The sequence below is a fragment of the Pseudonaja textilis genome, chromosome Z (genome assembly GCF_049901715.1).
Source record: "Pseudonaja textilis isolate UNSWEBS1 chromosome Z, rPseTex1.2, whole genome shotgun sequence".
NCBI classification, from domain to species: domain Eukaryota; kingdom Metazoa; phylum Chordata; class Lepidosauria; order Squamata; family Elapidae; genus Pseudonaja; species Pseudonaja textilis.
Genome location: NC_142008.1, coordinates 9,912,550 through 9,931,569, shown reverse-complemented (window position 1 = coordinate 9,931,569; position 19,020 = coordinate 9,912,550). Strand labels below are relative to the sequence as shown.

Below are 19,020 nucleotides of genomic sequence, written 5' to 3'. Positions count from 1 at the left end.
ATATACTGATGGGTAAAACAGAGTTATACCAATATTCCAATTGGTGTAATATTACATTGCATCAGTAATCAATTTGTTTCCTGGTTCAGTTCAAGGTGCTGGTTATTACCAATTAAACCCTATACGGTTTGAGTTCAAGTTTTATTGTGACCATCCTCTCCAGAGAAAATTATCTATGCCATCAGTCTATGAAGACTTGTTCTGGATTACTCCTTCTTAAGCAACAATGATCCAGAAACAGACTTTTTACCCTTGGGATTGTGCTGTGTTGTGAGGAGTCTATGACAATTTGCCACAGCCAATTTGCCAACTTGCCACAGCCAACTCGTTGCGGGACAAGAGTTATACTAATATCAAAGAAATGGTGCAATAAAATCATTAAAGGATGCAAAAAGAGGGACAGAATGAAATGTGAACAACAAAAATTAACATATTATTTATTTATTTTAAATAATTAAATTGAATTATTAATTGTCCCATGGCGAGTTGTCTGCAGTGATAGTCCCACACTATGGCGGGACAGAGAGTCCTGTCATAGTGAGTTGGCTGCAGCAAGTTGGCTGTGTCAAGTTTTGCTCCAGATTCTGTTATGATTCATTTAAGCAAGATGTCAGCCCTGGATCCATCTTGAATCAGATTTGAGGCTACCACAAGGGATGATGGGTAACTGTTGGAATGAGAGTGAAGTGAGGAGGGAGGATAGCCAGAACAACGTTCTTTCGCCAGAGCTCAAGGTCAAGTTGCTGGAGTTTGGAGGGGAGTGACTGGACTTGGCGGGAGTTTAGAATGGAGGTTGATTGGAGAGTGTGACTTGAGGAGGCTGGGTGTGAGTTTAGTATAGCAGGAGAAAATGCGGGAATTCAGATTTGGGTTTTCCCCAGATGTGCCAAAAAGACTTCTCTAATGCATTCTTACTTGGATGGACTTTGTTTCTGAGTGCTGGATTGGGATAGAGAATTTGGTTGGAAAGCGGACACAAGAAAAATATAGCAGCATGTTTATTTGTATTTCATGATCGATTAATCTGTGTCAGCAATTTTGGAAAACAATGTTGCTGTAAAAACATTTTATCTGAGTTGATTTAGGTGGAGTTGACCATTGGAGAATATTATTTTCTCTTGAGTACAAGCAGGATAAAATTACTTAAAAAAGAAAATGAGAAACTAATTATATTCTTCTTTAGTACCCAGAAAGTTATTTAAAACATGTACTATAATATAAAATGTTTCTATATTTTATCTTTTAATAGGATTGGCAGCATCATGGCTATGTGTGCTGGGTTTTTTCCTCTCTCTTCATGTATGTAGATTATTGTAGACATTTTATCATGTTTTGTTTTACATTAAATCTCTGAATTTTAAAGCATTAAAATTTGAGATACCATGAATTTCAGTATATATGGTTGATACCATACAAGATTTAATCTGTGAGACTACATATGTTTCATTAATTTTTGACTGCATTTATATCTGTATTATCTTCACTGCACAAGAACTTAGAGAAGTAGACATTGTTATGAAAAATTATCATTGATCCCAAATGCTACCAAGTAATGTAGGTATTCATTCCCATTCAAAGCATGTGACATTTTACTGAAAAATATGACCTAAAGAGTCATAGGCTAGTATTAGTAAGAAGAGGTTGGGCTTCTATTCCCAAAATCCTCTGCTAGCTCAGGCTTTTCTGCTATGAATCTGTCCAGTTACTTAGGTCAGCAAGAGAATCATTTTGAAGATGGTCTTACTCAGTGGTGGAATTAAAAATTTTTTACTACCAGTTCTGTGGGCATGGCTTGGTGGGCATGGAATAGCTTGGTGGGCATGACAGGGGAAGGATACTGCAAAATCTCCATTCCCTCCCCACCCCACTAACCTGCTTTCCAGCTGTGTTCTTTGTTGTGCAGGGCAACAAAAGAAGGCCCAGCCAATCAGCTGGGACTCGGGAGGCAGAGAATAGATGGGTGCAGGGTCAGTCATTGGTGGTATTCCAAACTACTCAAAATTTACGCTACCGGTTTTTCAGAACTGGTCAGGACCTGCTGAATACCACTTCTGCTCGTAATGGTATGAGATCAGTTATGTGCTAGATTGGAGAAGATTTTTTCCTTTGTGACTCATAGGTTTTTCCAAGAACTGAATTAGGCTCCCATTCTCCCAGTATTTAGGAAAATGATACAAATACATCTCTTTCATCAAACTTTTATCAATTAAATTGACCTGAATCGCCTTTGTTTTTATTGTATTGAATATATTTTAAAAACTTTGTTTTATTGTTATAAGGTGTCTTGGTGCTTATATAAGCAAGAAGTTTGAATCAAATTATTATTTTATATAATTTTTTATTATTATTATTTTATAATAATAATAATAATAGCCTCAGAAATACTTTCCTAAGCCATGGATTTAAGCTAAATGATGGGGCAAAGATGCCCAAGGTTATCCCAAACACCTTGTGTTTTCTCAAGCAAGTCTATGAAAAGCAGTATTGAAATGGATCAAGAAAGAGAACTGACTGCAGCTTTGAACATAGAAGATTGATTGTTGGGATTTTAATTGATTCATTTTTAAAATTCTGTGCAATCAGCCTAAGAAAAAGAAATTCAAAAGAGACCCTTCCTTAATGAATTCCTGAATAAAAGAGGTTGTAGGGTTCTTATCTCACTTCCCAAAATTATGTACACTAATATCCAATTCTTGAGGTTAAAACTCATCAAAGGAAATTGGTGTAAATGTTGCTTTCTTGATTGGCTTTGCAGCTGAAGGGCTTAACAAAACTCCAGCTATGCATTATCAATATAGAATTCAGTAGTTCTTCCTGTCTTTTGTCAATGTGACCTTTTCTGCACCAAAGAAAAGGTACAATCTTGATAATTTACTTCCCTGGGCATCTTGGGAGGAAGGGGAATGTTTTTCTTTATAAAGAAGAAAAATGTATAACATGATGGTGTGGAACTGGCAAAAGATCCCACTAACAATGATGCTACAAATATAGATAAATAAGACTCTTAAACTGTGCACCTATTCTTCATTCAATGAGAATATTCTTGGAATGTGATAGTATTTTTCATTTCTAATCACTGGCATTATGTCTCGTATCTCTTATTTCTTTCCTGATTTGATTGACACAGTGTGATATGTCTAATGACAACTGGAACAAATTTTAGTAATGAGGTGACCTTGGATTTGTATCACTGCCTGACTACTACTGCTTTCCATAGAAATTATTTGTGAAAGCATACCACATGCTTTGCATAATATCCACCACTTTTCCAGAGAATGATGAAAGAGAGATGTGTTATAACTTGCAAAATGCTAAAGACTTTGCATTGATCTGTTCCTGATTTCTGAGTTGTAAATTGATATATAATGAAAACCCTCCTATTTTGATTTCTGTGAAAATAAAAAGATAGTGAGGAGAGATATAGAAAAAGGTTAGAATTTTGGATCAGTTGTTTTATTTTGTTTTCATTACAAAAATGAATGTTAATCACAAGGCATGCCACTAGAAAACATTATTTGTTGTGAAATGTATTTGTTGTGAAAATCCAAGCAAAAACCCATGGCACCAAATTTTTGGAGTTTTCTATATCTCTTCGTTTGTCACCTAATGGGTATCTGGAATTTTGCAGCACTGATTTAAAATTAGATACCAAATCCTAAATTTAAAGATTACTGGATTAGATTTCAAAAAATGATCCAGAAAAACTATGAACTCTTAAAATCAACATAAAGAAAATATGAGGCAAGTCAAATTTCATTGCCATGTTATTTGCATTCTAATACGCAGAGAAAGATTTAACTAGCTATTTCTTTATAAAGAAGGCAAGTGAAAAACTAAAGAATTTTGGAGAGAGGAAGAAGAGGTATGTTGAGCTTTCCTAAAATAATGCATTGAATTGGATAAATTTAAAGGAATAATTTCCTCAGAATTAGATGATCAACTATGACAGCCTTAAAAATTTACACTTATACAACAAACACACAAAAGATACAGATATATTATTAAATGCCACACACTGATAACCTATTCCTAGCTATTGGTAATAAGAAGCAATGAGTCACTGGTATCTGGTAGTACTTTGTCCCTGATAAATAATGACAGCTGATTTATTTTACAAATATGAAAATGCCATCCATTTTGACTGCATTAAAATGGCTAACAACAACATAGATTATATTTTAATTAGAGCAAGTTTCAAAACTATTATTGACATTTTTATAAAAAATGTCAGTTTTTAATGGGCACATTTAAACACACTGTGAAATAATTAAATATAAAAACTTAATTGAAGAATAATAGATGACATAAATAATAAAGTTTACAATTCAATTCTGAGAACCTGAGGGCTTTTGCTAAGAAAAATTGAAAAACTAGTTTGCAAGCTTAGTTTTCAAACGTTTTGGCTCTGCTTAATATGCCTAATGCATTTTTTATTGCAACCCTCCAAGTTTTTCATGAAACCCCAATGAATCATGATCACTGAGGATCCCTAGAGTCAAGAAAAATAGACATTGGACAATTGGATGGATACGAGAAGGAAAAGAAAAAGAAAACAAGATAATCATTTTACAACAAACAAAACACAAACACTGGTACCCATGAGACAGCTTCCAAAATCAAGTACCTCTCTTTAAGAGAAAAACTTGCACCCTATATTCATTGTTCATTAAATACAATTCATTTGTTCATTATCAAGTGATTTTCCTAGTAAATCAAAGGCAAAAAAGGATCCTTCTACTATGTTATATGAGAGGAGACATCTTCAGTAGAAAACTACTTTATTCATCATTTTTAGGATGATAGCAGCAAAATTTGCAAATACCCTATTCCTAAATCAAACTTAGCGAGTACTGTGCTGCATATGATTAATATGGTTTCTACATATGTATTATTTTCTACACTTTCATATATTTTAAGACCTCTTAATCTATTAGAAAAAAATCTCAAACTTGGTTACTAGAAAAGGTTTCATTACTGATTAGGGTGCAATTTAACATACTTAGCAGAGCTGTGAATTTTTTTTGTGTGTGAAGGAAGTGCTTTACAATGTGCAGGAACACATACAAAAGTATCACTCTGATTCAGTAAAGTGGCTGCATGTTTTCCAGATGTGTGTAGCTGTTTTTGTAGGTTGCTTCTAGGTATTCCTACACATGTGCACTACCACTCTTCTTTGCCTCATCAGTTGCCTTGCTATTTTATCATTTCAAAGATCGTACAGAAACCTGTACAACTGTAATTCTCTCAAAATATTAAATCAGGATTTATTGGATGACTCTATATCAGTCTCTCTCAGCTTTAGGAAGGAGGCAGTGGTAAACCACTTCTAAACATATTGCCAAGAAAACTGCAGGGATTATTCCAGGCAGTTGTCAGGAATCAAGGCTGACCTGAAGGCACTTGCTGTCCATCTTTCAAAATAAAACAGGTCAGGAAACACGATACAAGAAGTATTAGAATTTTATCTTATCAATATAGCTTATGATAACAGAAACTTGAAAGCTCAACAATGTTTTCCCTTCCTGTTTTTGCAAATTGATCAACTCTTTATCACATACTTATTCTGTATCACTTTATCCAGAACTATTAACATGATAGAAATCTCTTCCCTCTCCTCTCAGACTCCACAGATAGAATAACAATAGAGGAAGAATTTAATCTGACACCTTCCTTCTTCAATCTATACAGGAACTTGATGGCAATAATACTTAACAACCTGGATTTCCATGTCCCAAAACAGACTGGCCAAAGTGGCCTATTCTTTCATATGCAGATAATATTCCCTTTATATTCTATACTCCAAAAGGGCTTAGAAGAACAATGAAAACTATCATCCGCTATAATAAGCAAAACAGGCTACTAATCAATTATCTTTCTTTTTTTCCCTTCCTATCAATTTTAAATTCTTGAAAGCCAAAAAATCAGCCTAGATTTTATATATAGAATAGAGATAAGAATCTGTGCCACGATATATGAAGTTATTATTGCCATTCCGGGAGATGGAGAAGTGGAGATACCCACATTAGAAGTTATGCCTTGGAAAATGACAATCAGTTATTGTAGACTTAAAAACCATTTCTTCTCCATCAGTCTACTGTCCCTTGTATTGGCAGAAAACTATTCTCCAAGTTGGAGCTATCCTATAAAATCTAAGCTAGTATTTTATCTTTTAACTAGGTTACTTTTTACTTTAGGCTATAAATAGGCCATACTTAAAAGAATAGATAATATGGAGTACCAAATTGGAGGTTAATAGGATTCACTATAAAAGCAGAACCTGAGTTTCCAGAAGACCTTTTGTACCAGCCAAATAATTAACATCTTTCACCTTTCCCAGGATGAGAATGGATTTAAAAAACAAACACCTCTGCATAATATATTTCTACTGGCACCTTTTACTTGAGAAATTAAAAACCTGCAGTATTTCAGAAGTTCTTGAAAACTTGGGCATGAGGTCTAGAGGTTAGGCAAATCTATTATTGCAACTTTTATTGTTGTTGTTGTTGACCACTATTACTTGGTTGCAATTTCTTTTCTTATTTTTCTTACTGTGTTTTGCTTTGGCTATAACTCAATTATACTCAATTTTGAGACGTGGGGTTAAATTTCCAGTGATAAGATGATACATACTACATAGATGTATCAATTAAAAGACAAAATATAGAAGATATCTTAAACATTTTGGCCTTTTTCTTGGATTTTCTGGGATTGTTTTCCAGTTCTAGCCTATAGCTTTAGCACTTCCTTATGATTTCATCCAAATACTGAGTTTTCTTAGATCAGCCAAAGCTGACTAGATGTTGCCATGTAAAACAAAGAAAAACAAAACTAGCAGTAAGGCACAAGTTGATTGAAATACGGAAGTAGCCAAATACAGGGAACTCCTTGAAAGCAAGATATCCAGGATACTCCAAAGTTAAGAGGACCTCTATGCAAACTCACACACTTTCATACTATTCTCCTTTTATACTGGCCTCCAGTCATTGTTCTGTATAATAATTCCTGTGGTAGCACAACTTTGCTGTAGATTGTTTTAAGTTCCAAGTTGTACTTCTGTTCACTGGAGCTGGATCTGATAGATAAATAGATAAATCTAGAAATTCTAACTATTGTGTTAGTCTAGTTTTTTTCTGATTCAAACCCCTTTTTAGTCAAACAAACAATAACCAATGGGGACAGAAACCTTTTAATGAGTCTTACAAATCCCCAGCTAAAAGGCTGCTGCAAACTAATGAACTTTGATAAGCACAAACCTTGCCAAAACCGTGCAAGACTGCCAAGAATCACAGATAAGAAATATTTCACAACACAAGAGTCTTCAAATACCAACTTAAGATACTATAATGTCCATGAGTCTAAGTTTCAAAACGTCCTTGCTTCCTGCCAAGAATGTTTGCTTCACAGCTGGCTTTTATCTTTTTGAAGGAGGAGCCATTACCTTGCAGCCTTACTCCTGAGTTGCCCATGCTGTTGCAGCTGCTCTTTCTTGCGAGCAATCCTGTGTGCGCGTGCACTTGGCACAGGCTCCTCATTGCTGCTGCCAGCCCCCACAATCTCTGAAGGCAGCAGTCCACTCCCTAATGGTCCTGGCCTCTCATCTGAGTCCTTGCTCTCCTCTCCTTTTAGTGCACAAACCTTGAATGCATGCCTTGTTTTAAAGACAATTTCTATTTCATTTTTAATGAGCTGTGCCATGCCTCCACATGCATGTATATTCATAAGCAATTTGTGAAAATATTCAAAGAATATTGTTAGGTTAAACTCTAATGTTAAAACTAAATCAAAATGTTAGTAATTTTTGCTAAATGAAAGATTAATTTGCTACTCTGCATGATTTAATTAAACATTTCAGAGGGGCAGTAGGAGAGCAGTTACAAATAATGTTCACAAATAATAAGCAATAAGATTAAATCAAATCCTGAAAGCAAATATTGATTTTTTGCCATCCTTAACCTGGAAGTATCTGTTTCAGATTGTATTCGTAGGTAATACTGCATAATATTTTTTTAGGGTTTGATTTGGGTAGTAAATTTTGTGGCTTACTACTATAGAAGTAGTTCTCGATTTACAACCACAATTGAGCCCAAGATTTACATTGCTTGGCAAGACAATTGTTAAATGCATTTTGTCCCATTTTACATTCTTTCTTGCCATAGTTGTTAAGTGATTCATTGCAGCTGTTAAGTTAGTAACACAGTTGATCAGTGAATCTGGCTTTCCAATTGAATTTGCTTGTTAGAAGATCACAAAAGGTAATCACATGACCCTGAGTCACTGCAACCCTCATAAATATGAATCGGTTTCCAGGTGTCTGAATTTTGATTATGTGATCATGGGGAAACTACAATGGTTCATGAGTGTGGAAAAAAAATGGTTATAAGTGCTTTTTTCAGTGTTATTGTAATTTCTAATGGTCACTAACAAATAGTTGTTAAGTTAATGATTACCCTTTGAAAAATGAATGCAATGAAATTTCATTTTAATGTATGCTGATTAGTGTACATTTAAAGTGACAATGAAGTTTATTCTATTCTATTCCATTCCATTCAGGGGTGGGATTCCACCAGTTAGGATCAGTTTGGCAAAAAGGATGTTAAGTTTTCATCTGGTTCACCGAACCAGTATTTCAACCGATTGGCTGGCCCCGTCCACCCCTCTCCTCGCCTCTCCTCCCAGGAGTCCCCATGTGATGCAGATAAGTGCAGGGACCACGCGAAGGCTCTGGGAGGGGGAAAATGGGCCTTCCAGAAGTCTGGAAACAGGCCTGTTCCCCACTTCCGGTGGGCCTCCAGAGCCCAGGGGAAGCCATTTTTTCCCCTCCCAGACCCTTGGGAAGGTGAAAAATAGTCCTCCCAGAAGTTCCGGTAGGCCATGCCCACCATGGCCACACCCACCCAGCAACTGGGCAGCAAACCGGTTGCTGGGATTTTTGAATCCCACCCCTGATTCCATTCCGCTCCACTCCGCTCTAAAGTCAGGAATTTCGGCTAAGCAAACCACAGCTTTCTAAAACACGTTAATCAGGTTACATCATACCTGACAGAACATCTTGATATTATAAATGCTTGCCTACAGAGAACATATTCAGGATGTGCTGTAGCCTGTAAAATTACTTCAGGCCTGGTAAGAATTTTTTTAAAAAATAGAATGGTTGATTTAAAAAAATATTTAAATTTAAATTAGGCTATGAGATGGTCATGTGATAATTGTAATTAGAAACTACAATATTAATACAGAACATATACTTTACTTATGTATGAGGTAGATTGTCTGTAGAAGAGGTTTGGTTTCATGCTGGTTCTTCGAGTCAGTGACTGAAGTTCCTGTGAAGCTTCCATTAAATATATCTTTGCCTTTTTGCAAGAAAGTGCTGACTTTGTTCAATGACAACCAAGTGTTGCCCCCTGCTGTTCCTATTCATTCTTGCATATGATCAATAATTGACAATTACAGAATTTGAGCACTCAGTAATTTCACTGCATATTATATTGATTTTTTCTCATAGTCACAAATTAATGAGGAAGTTTAAGCTGCTTATCATACTGATCAGGAGGAAAAGATGACCATCTTAATATTTCATATCCTTCACACAAAAAAGGAAGGGTCAGGCAAGTCTAAATAGAAAAAATGCCATTCAATATTTATTTTTCAATGAAAGCCCTTTGAAGGGTTCTTAATGCAGATAATGGGAATAAACTGAAATGTATCTCAGTCTTCCAGAAAATGTGTAAGAATAAAGGAGTTGGGCTCTTTCTCATTATCTTTTCAAAAATGTTAAACTATGAATTGCATAATTTGCTCCTATAACCTTTCTTACTTTGATTCCACCTTAGTTGTATTAAATATAGTGTTCTGAAAAATGGGCAATATTATAAATTAAGGGATTTTTTTGTTAATTAAAGTGCCTTCTTACTAATGAATTATTTGCTTATAATTTTTGAAAAGTTAACTTTTCATAGCAGAGTAGAAAATTAGATGGAGTAAATTAACAAACACTCATTTAGCTTTCACACACATATGTATCCCAGCCATATCTACAGGAAATTTCCTTTAAATTAAAATTGGGGACTGTACTTGGCTAAGCCACAATTTGTTAAACCATGTTTTGCTGTATTGTCTTGATTCATATATGCTAAGTAACCACAGTTTGCAAAACATAATAAATGAATTCACAAAACAGATTGAGATTAATGTGACATAATTTTGGTAGAATCAGTGGTGGGATTCAAAAGTTTTTACTATCTGTTCTGTGGGCATGGTTTGGTGAGCATGGCATGACTTGGTGGGTGTAGCTTGATGGGCATGGCAGGGGAAGGATATTGTAAATTCTCCATTCCCACCCCACTCCAGGGGAAGGTTACTGCAAAATCCATTCCCTCCCCACCCCACTAACCTGCTTTCCAGCTCTGTTCTCCTGTGCAGGGCAAAAAAGAAGATCCAGCCAATCAGCTGGGGCTCGGGAGGCAGCGAATAGATGGGGGTGGGGCCAGTCAGAGGTGGGATTTGCTGGTTCTCCGAACTACTCAAAATTTCCACTACCGGTTCTCCGGAACTGGTCAGAACCTGCTGAATACCACCTCTGAGTAGAATCATGCCTTTTAATATCTCTGTGTATCTGGAAGAGGGAACACCTGCTTGCTGGATCCATATTCTCATTCTTTTACTCTTGGTAACAGAACACTCAGAAAAAATAAATATATTTGGCTTCCGGATTGGAGCTTCTCCAAAGACGGACTGCTGATGGTGATCGTACATGGCTTTGATCTGTGTTTTGGCATTGGAGAGCCCTGGTCCTTTGGATTTGGGGCAGAAGCCACCTCGTAGGGGTGGCAGAGGAAGGAAAGATCATCAGCTGGGTAGAGGGGAGTCACAAATCCCCTCCCCCGGCTTGGCAATTTCTCCATCTCGAAGACGCCTGAAACGGTGGCCTAAAATGGCTACCCTGAAGGGGAAGATTGGACTGGAATAAGATTGTGCAGGAGAGAGTGAAAGAAGCGAACAGCAGGAGGAATGGGACAATATAATTAAATGGAAGATACCCCCAGGATTAACATTTTAAAGAATTCTTAAGAAAGAATTTAAAGCTGCGAAGAGAAAGACGGAAAAAAAAAAAAAGATGCGAATTGCTTTTCACAGCGGCAGGGTTTTTTAACCATGAAAGGTAGAAGCTGGGGAAGGAATGCTATAATCAACTTGGATAAGCATATTTTGCTTCTATATAGGCATCAATAAAGCTGAACTATAGATTCTTAAAGAGGAAATTTAATATCCATTAGATTTGATCTTTTTTTTAAAAAAAACTGTGGTTTAAAAAGCTCTGAATAAAAGAGGAAGAAAAAGAAAAGGGGGTGAAGATTTAGCATAACAAAGAGTGCCATCTAAGTTAAATCTAACTTGCTTTTCTTTTAAAAGACTCTGTTTCTTAAAACTATATGGAAAATTGATACAATAAAGCAAGAAGTTTGAAAAATTGAAACATTGTAATAAAGAAAGAAACAGGAAGATTCTGCCCTTGGATTAATTGTTGATTCTGATAAGGACTTGGCATTGGACTAACGGAGGCTTAAAACTTGAGAGGAAGGAAAAAATGTTGACTGCTGGAAATAAACTTTAAATACACTATTTGGATTAAATTGCTAACTAGAAAATTGTAAAATGGTGATATCTCTTCTGGCATTAAAAATGGAACTTAGAAAAATGAAAGAAATACTACAAGAACGAGGTGTATCGCTGGGTTTTGCTTCAAAATTTATTGAAAATGCAATTGCAGAATATGAACAACAAAGACAAAAGGAAGAAGAGGAGGCAGAGTAAATTATAGAAGGGGCCATCTTTAGTGATTGCCAAGAACAAAGAACTCTGGAAAGAAAGAGGAAAAGAGTTGGAAATAAATATAGGAGATTTAAGAAATTTAATAAAAAGGGGAATATCTGAAAAATTAAAAAAGGGAAAAAGAGTCAGCAGAAATTTGAAAGGCGGAAGAAAGCTATAGGTAGAGAGTGGGATAAAAACTGGAGTGAAAGAAAAAAGGAGAAAAGACAAGGGGAAAATGGGGCAAGAAACAGGATTTGGGAACAAAGAAATATGGGAATTATAAAAAACTGGGAAAAATTGCTTAATTAGACACAGAGATAATGGGTGATTAATATTTAGAAAGGGGATTCTGCAAGGTATCGGGGGTAATATAAATAAATTTATAGTCATGATAGGGACATAGATTGATAACAGAATTGTTATTTTTTTGATAATGGAATCTAATTCTCTTCTTCTTTATGCATAGAGATAATTGTATATTGAAATAATTTTAGGATTGGAATGTTGGCTTAAATATGAATGGAATAATTAATGGAATATGTGTATTAAATATATTGAAATAAATGAAATGATATAGGAGGAGAGCTGAAATGGAATTAACCTTAGGGTTTAGGATTGTTTTACTGTTTGAATTAGCAGAATAATATGTCCTTCTCTTTTGAAAAAAAATAATGAAATTAAAAAGGGGAAAAGCCATGCAGAATCTGATTTATATATGCTATGTAGTTTTAAAGGGATTATTAAGTTTAATGGTTTAGGTAATAATGTTAAATATTTAATGGGATTTAAAAGGAGTGAAAATTAATGAATATGTAACTTAGAGGTGACACACTTATATTGATATTTTAGTGGGGAAACCAAATCATCAAAGAAGTGTGTTTTTTTTCAAATTAGAACTTAAGATGATATATACCAATGTGACAGTTAAAAGTACTAAAGTACAGTATAATGATTATGAAGTTAATATAAATGAATTAAATAATGAGATAAGTATTTGGAATGATACAATAAAATGGAAAATGTATAAAAGCATTGCTAAGATAAGAAACTGAATACAAAAATTGAATATGTAACTATAGTCATATTTGTATGTATATGTGAAACCTGTAATCATACTGTTCACTAAAAAGAGATGTTAAAATGTGGAAAACTGAATAAAACTTGTTTTTAAAAAAAGAAAAGAAAAAATAAACATATTTCAGTTGATGCTGGAATTCTTGGTCTTTGCAGTTGCAAACTTTTATCAATAAATTTCATCCGTACCAACTGATGCTTATGATTTAAAAAAGTAAGACCTCAGTTTACCATTCCATGGTATTTCAATTGGTGGTGATTTTGCCATTAATTTAAATAGCCTTGGATGAACTGTAAAATTTTCTTTCTTTCTTTCTTTCTTTCTTTCTTTCTTTCTTTCTTTCTTTCTTTCTTTCTTTCTTTCTTTCTTTCTTTCTTTCTTTCTTTCTTTCTTTCTTTCTTTCCCTGCTTGATTATTTGGTTAACATGGCTGCCCATCTCACAACAGTGAGTAGTGGGTAGTGTACAAAGATGAAAACACAGCTACAACCATATTGATGTATATTGACTGTTATCAAACTTTTAGCAACTTAATATATTAATTTTGTCCATGATGATCTGTCCTTAACCTGATCATTCAAGTCTTCCAATGATGCACTCATCGCCACTATAACAGCTTTCCATACCTCTTGTTGGTCATCCTCCTTTCTTTCCTTCCACCTTTCCCAGTATTAGAAACTTTGTCAGAGAATCAGGTCTGATCACATTAACCGCAGTATGTCTTCCAGGGCCTTCTAGAACTATAAGTCAATCACCTTCTCCCAAAGGAAATGGGACAAAAATTGTCCATAGCAGTTAAGTATTGCTTCTTTAAGATAAGGGGAAGCACCCACTCCCACAGAAGTATTCACCACTGAATTCACCAATACCCAACCAATTTATATAAATCTTTTCATTAAAGAACAGAAAGAACTATTTCAACTTATATAGCAAATATAAGTATATCAAGATTGGAAGAAATGAAGCTGGAATCAAAATTGATTGTTGAAACACTAGCAATTTGACCATGCAGATAATGTTAGTTGGTTAGTTGAAAATAAGACTTGTAAGGGCTCAGCATGAATTTGAAATTGAAATGTAAACAAAAATCTAGATTAAATTTTTAAAAAGATAGAGATAATACTAACTAGTATGCTTAGTGAACTCATGCTTAACCACCGAGAAGAAATTGGAGTGTTGGTTTGATGATGTTATAAATAAATTAGGTGGACACTGTGTTGAAGTAAGGAAATAAATGACAAATTTATGCCAAAATATGTTTATTTCTGTGACAACAGAGATTAGAATATTTAAAGCAATTGATCTTTTCAGTGATACTGTACAGTCACAAAAGCTGAATGTTGGAAGAAAATCCAATCCAGATTGAGTTCCAAAATTATGATTCTAATAAAGATCAGCATGAAAAGTTTAGAGTGCTTTGGTACATTTATGACAGAATAATCCAATTTAATAGGCAAATTGCTGATTTATTAATTTATTGTTATATGATTAAGAATAGTTCACAGTCATTTTTACCAGGCAGAGAAACTTCTCAAAACTTCTGATTTTTCATTGCATCAATGCAGATGTTGCAAATCTTATAAAAAAGATCTATTCATTATTTTTTCGGACTGACAATTTATTCAATAAAGAAAAGCAACTGGCAACTATATGCTGCTCGATCAAAGAAAGAGGTATATTTGCTTCTCTATAATTGCTGCCTGAGCAGAAGAGTCTTATAAAAAACATATTTTTTTTAAATCCAAAGCTTTGATTCTTCTGCTTCGTTCCCACTGGGAGCTATGTGCAAAGATGACATACAAATGGCAAGATGGGGCCAAAGAAAACTAAAAAGAGGATTGTGATCGTTAGATGAGACACTTTTCCTTTTTCTATACTTATGGAACAAAATAGACTTAGTCTGATTGCTTGGTTTGGTGGAAAGCAAATTCCCCAGATAAAAATACAAATTTTATGTGTTTTAGATTTTATTTTGCTTAATAAGAATATTTTTACCAGCGTCTTCTGCTAAGTTTTTTTTTCTCTTAAATATAATTTAAGAAATTAAAAAATATAATTTCATGTGATAGCATTTCAAATATTTGTCAGAAGTTTTTACTTATTAATCAGAAGACATACATTTGGTCATTCTACTTCCTACTGTTCAACATCACCTATTTTAAGGTTTAAAACTCTTCTGACACCTTAAGGCAGAGATTTGCAAATGTTAACACTGTAACACTCAAGATTAGCTGATTTGTTTGCTATTTCTTGATTATAATTAATAGCTTTGTAGGACTTAAGCTTGGGCAAGAAAATAATTATATTACTTTCAATATTGATCGATCAATTGATTGATATATTAACCAAAATGTTACATGAGGAGTGGTAAAGTAGGATTTATTTATTTTTATTTTTTGCATAATTGGTCAATATGCTTGGTGGCTTCATATTTTCACTGAATGCAAATAGCATCCAGTGAAAATATGAAGCCACTAAGCATATTGACCAATTATGATGGCACAAATACTGAGCTTGTCAGCTGGAAATGCAAATCTGAGTAGATAAATAGGTACCACTTCTATAGAATAGAATAGAATAGAATAGAATACTTTATTGGCCAAGAAAAGATACATTTGTTAAGAATCAAGAATCATAACGTACAACACTTAATGATAGTCATAGGGTACAATCAACAATCAAATCATACTAGGAAATAGTCAAGTGGAAGGGGATGGGTGATAAGGAGTGATGGGAAGATTAACAGTAATAGTAGTGTGTACACTTTGTAAATAGTTGAACAGTGTTGAGGGAATTATTTGTTTAGCAGAGTGATGGCTTTCAGGAAAAAACTGTTCTTTTGTCTAGTTGTTCTAGTGTGCAGTGCTGTGTAGCATCGTTTTAAGGGAAGGAGTTGAAACAGTTTATGTCCGGGATGTGAGGGGTCTGTAGATATTTCCACAGCCCTCTTTTTGACTCGTGCAATATACAGGTCCTCAATTGAAGGCAGGTGGGTAATAATTGTTTTTTCTGCAGTCCTATGGGACAGTAGCAGTGTTCTGTGTAGCATATAGTCATGCTGGTCACATGATCACAGAAGGATCTTTCGACAACTCTGGCTTTCTCGGCCAAGAAATAGAGATGAGCACTATCCCTACATTTGAACATGACTCGATAAAAAAAACTTTGCTATTTGCTGATAACAGACATGATACAGACATTTCTGTAACCAAGACATGTTTCATATAATGTTTGACAATCTTAATTTCATCAGTATTACTGGTAGATTGATAATCTTTTAACTTTTATTTTACTATAAAACAAAACTTTTCTATTGTAAAAAGACGGAAATTTTAAAAATTGATTAAAAATACTGAATGCCATTAATATTTACACTTGTTGAGTCAACCAAAGACTTTGGTTGTATTGCTACATCCCATGCCAATGGAAATACTAAGGACATACCAATTCAAGCTCAACTATCAATATTTCTTTCTTTCTTTCTTTTATTTTTATTTATTTATTTTGATCTGTCAATCGCTTACAAGATAATAGGTATAATTATATACATATTTATGAATACATGAAATGGGTACATATAAGAAAAATAAAAGAAACAATAGGACAGGGACGGTAGGCACGTTGGTGCGCTAATGCACGCCCCCTACAGACCTCTTAGGAAAGGGGTGAGGTCAATAGTAGACAGTCCAAGGTTAAAGTTTTTGGGGTTTGGGGAAGAAACCACAGAGTCAGGTAGAGTATTCCAGGCATTGACCACTCTGTTGCTGAAGTCGTATTTCCTACAATCAAGTTTGGTGCGGTTAACCTTGAGTTTGTATCTATTGTGTGCTCTTGTGTTGTTATGGTTGAAGCTGACAGGTAAGTCATTGCAATGTATGATTTTATATACCATACTTAGATCAGACCGAAGATGGCATAATTCAAGTTTTTCTAGGTCTAGAATTTCAAGTCTGGTGGCATAAGGTATTCTACAAGGAGTAGAGAAGTGGAGAACTCCTCTTGTGAAATATTTCTGGACTTTCTCAACTGTGCTAATATCAGATACGTAATGTGGGTTCCAGACTGATGAGCTGTATTTGAGCATTGGTCTAGCAAATGTTTTGTATGCTCTAGTTAGTAGTGTGATATTACCAGAGAAAAAGCTACTACGTAGGATGAATTTAACAACTCTTAATGCCTTTTTGGCTATGTAATTACAGTGGGCTCTAGCACCTAGATCATTAGAGATGAGTATTCCAAGGTCCTTTATAGAGCTTGGATCATCAACAAGGTCTTGACTATTCAGCTTGTATTTTATTTTCTGATTATTATTTTTTTGCCAATATGTAAGACAGAGCATTTATTTGTTGAGATTTGAAGTTGCCATTTGTTTGACCATTCTGATACATAGTCAAGATCTTTTTGAAGGGTAGCAGTATTGTCTGTGGTATTGAACAACTTTACATCATAAGTGAAGAGAATGCAGTTGCTCTTGATATGATCACAGAGGTCATTTATGTAGAGTATGAAGAGAGTTGGTCCTAGAACACTGCCTTGGGGCACACCACTATTGACAAATACAGAATTTGATAGGACACTCCCAATTTTAACCATTTGTTGTCTGTTTGATAGAATGCTTGGATAGAATGCTTCTATCCAGTTATGCAGTTATGCAGGTGTCCAGAGATACCATAAGATTTTTGTTTTAGGAGTAGTTGTCGTGTACAACTGAATCAAAGGCTTTACAGAAGTCTATGTAGATTGCATCTATTGTTTTGCCCTGATCGAGTTGTGTAGTCCATATGTTTTTGCAGTGTAAGAGTTTCAGATTACAGCATAGTTTTTTTCTGAAACCAAATTATTTATTAGAGAGTAGGTTGATTGTCTCTAAGTGGAGGATAATGGATTGGTTAATAATTGATTCCATGACTTTACAGGTGACATAGCATAAGGAGATTGGTCTGTAATTTTCAACTAGGCTGGGGTCTCCCTTTTTGAAGATGGGGATGACCGTGGCTTGTGACCATAGGTTACGCAAGGAGTTGGTCCTGAAAGATTTTTCAAAGATTATGCTTAGAGATTCTGCTATGGCATGGATAGCTTTTTTAAGAAGTGGGCACATATTCCGTCCAGTCCAATAGATAGAGATGGTTTAGATTGCGTAGTGCTTTTTCAACCTTGTCTTCTGTAAAATCGATATGTATTAGATCAGTGGCCCCCAACCTTTTTTGTGCCATGGCCCGGTACCGGCATCACAAAATGATCCGCGTCCCGGTACCGGCATCAGCACGCATGGCAAGGCGAGCTGAGTGACCGGCCAGCCAGCCGTCCCCCGCTTCTCCCGCCACCTTCAACTCCTCCTTTGTACCTTTGTCGATGGGCTTCGCTTCGGGATGGCTTCGGGACGGTCGCTCGGCTTGCCTTGCCTTGGGTGCTGAAAGAATCCTCGCGCCTTAGTTTCTTTCGAAGCCCCCCCTTCGATGAAACTAAGGCGCGAGGATTCTTTCAGCACCCAAACGCTGCTTTCCAACTGGAAAAGCTCACCCAGAAGCACTTTCTCGTCAAACAAGATGGCGGCGCCCAGAAAACTGGCGGCCCAGTAGGAAATGTTCCACGGACCGGTACTGGTCCATGCCCGGTAGTTGGGGACCCCTGTATTAGATCATTGTAGTTTTCTGTGGTTCGACAAGGAAATACTGGGCATGATCCATTGCTGTTTACAAATACTGAGCAAAAGATGTGTTAAAGGGGTTGGCTTTAATGGTGTTGTCATTGCAGGGTCCTATCAGAGGTGGGATGGACCTTGAGTCTTTTAGTTTGTTGTTTGCAAAATTGTAAAAAGCATGGGTGGAATTGGTGCATAGAAGGTTTTCCTCTTGTTTAATGTGATAATTGATGCATTCAGTCTTTATCTAGTGGCATAAATTTTTGTATCGGCTTTTGAAGTTGGCAACATGACCAGATTTGTTTTTCCACCAGAGTCATCTCTTTTTGGATTAAAGTTTCCTTATTGTTATGGGTAATCTTTTTTTGTTTGTTTTGGGAGTTCTTATTGGTACACATAGTTTGATGACTCTTTTGACTTCAAGTAAAAATATGTTGTAATGGTCTTCAACAGTATTGCATCCAGTGAATAGAGATTGCCAATCAAGG

At 35.3% G+C, this 19,020-nt stretch overlaps 1 protein-coding gene across 1 annotated transcript in view; it reads left to right on the top strand.

Annotated features, from left to right (window-relative positions):
- Window positions 1–19,020, top strand: part of PTPRN2 (protein tyrosine phosphatase receptor type N2) — a 609,242-nt gene that overhangs the window by 236,160 nt on the left and 354,062 nt on the right. The gene's annotated exons all lie outside the window — the stretch shown is intronic.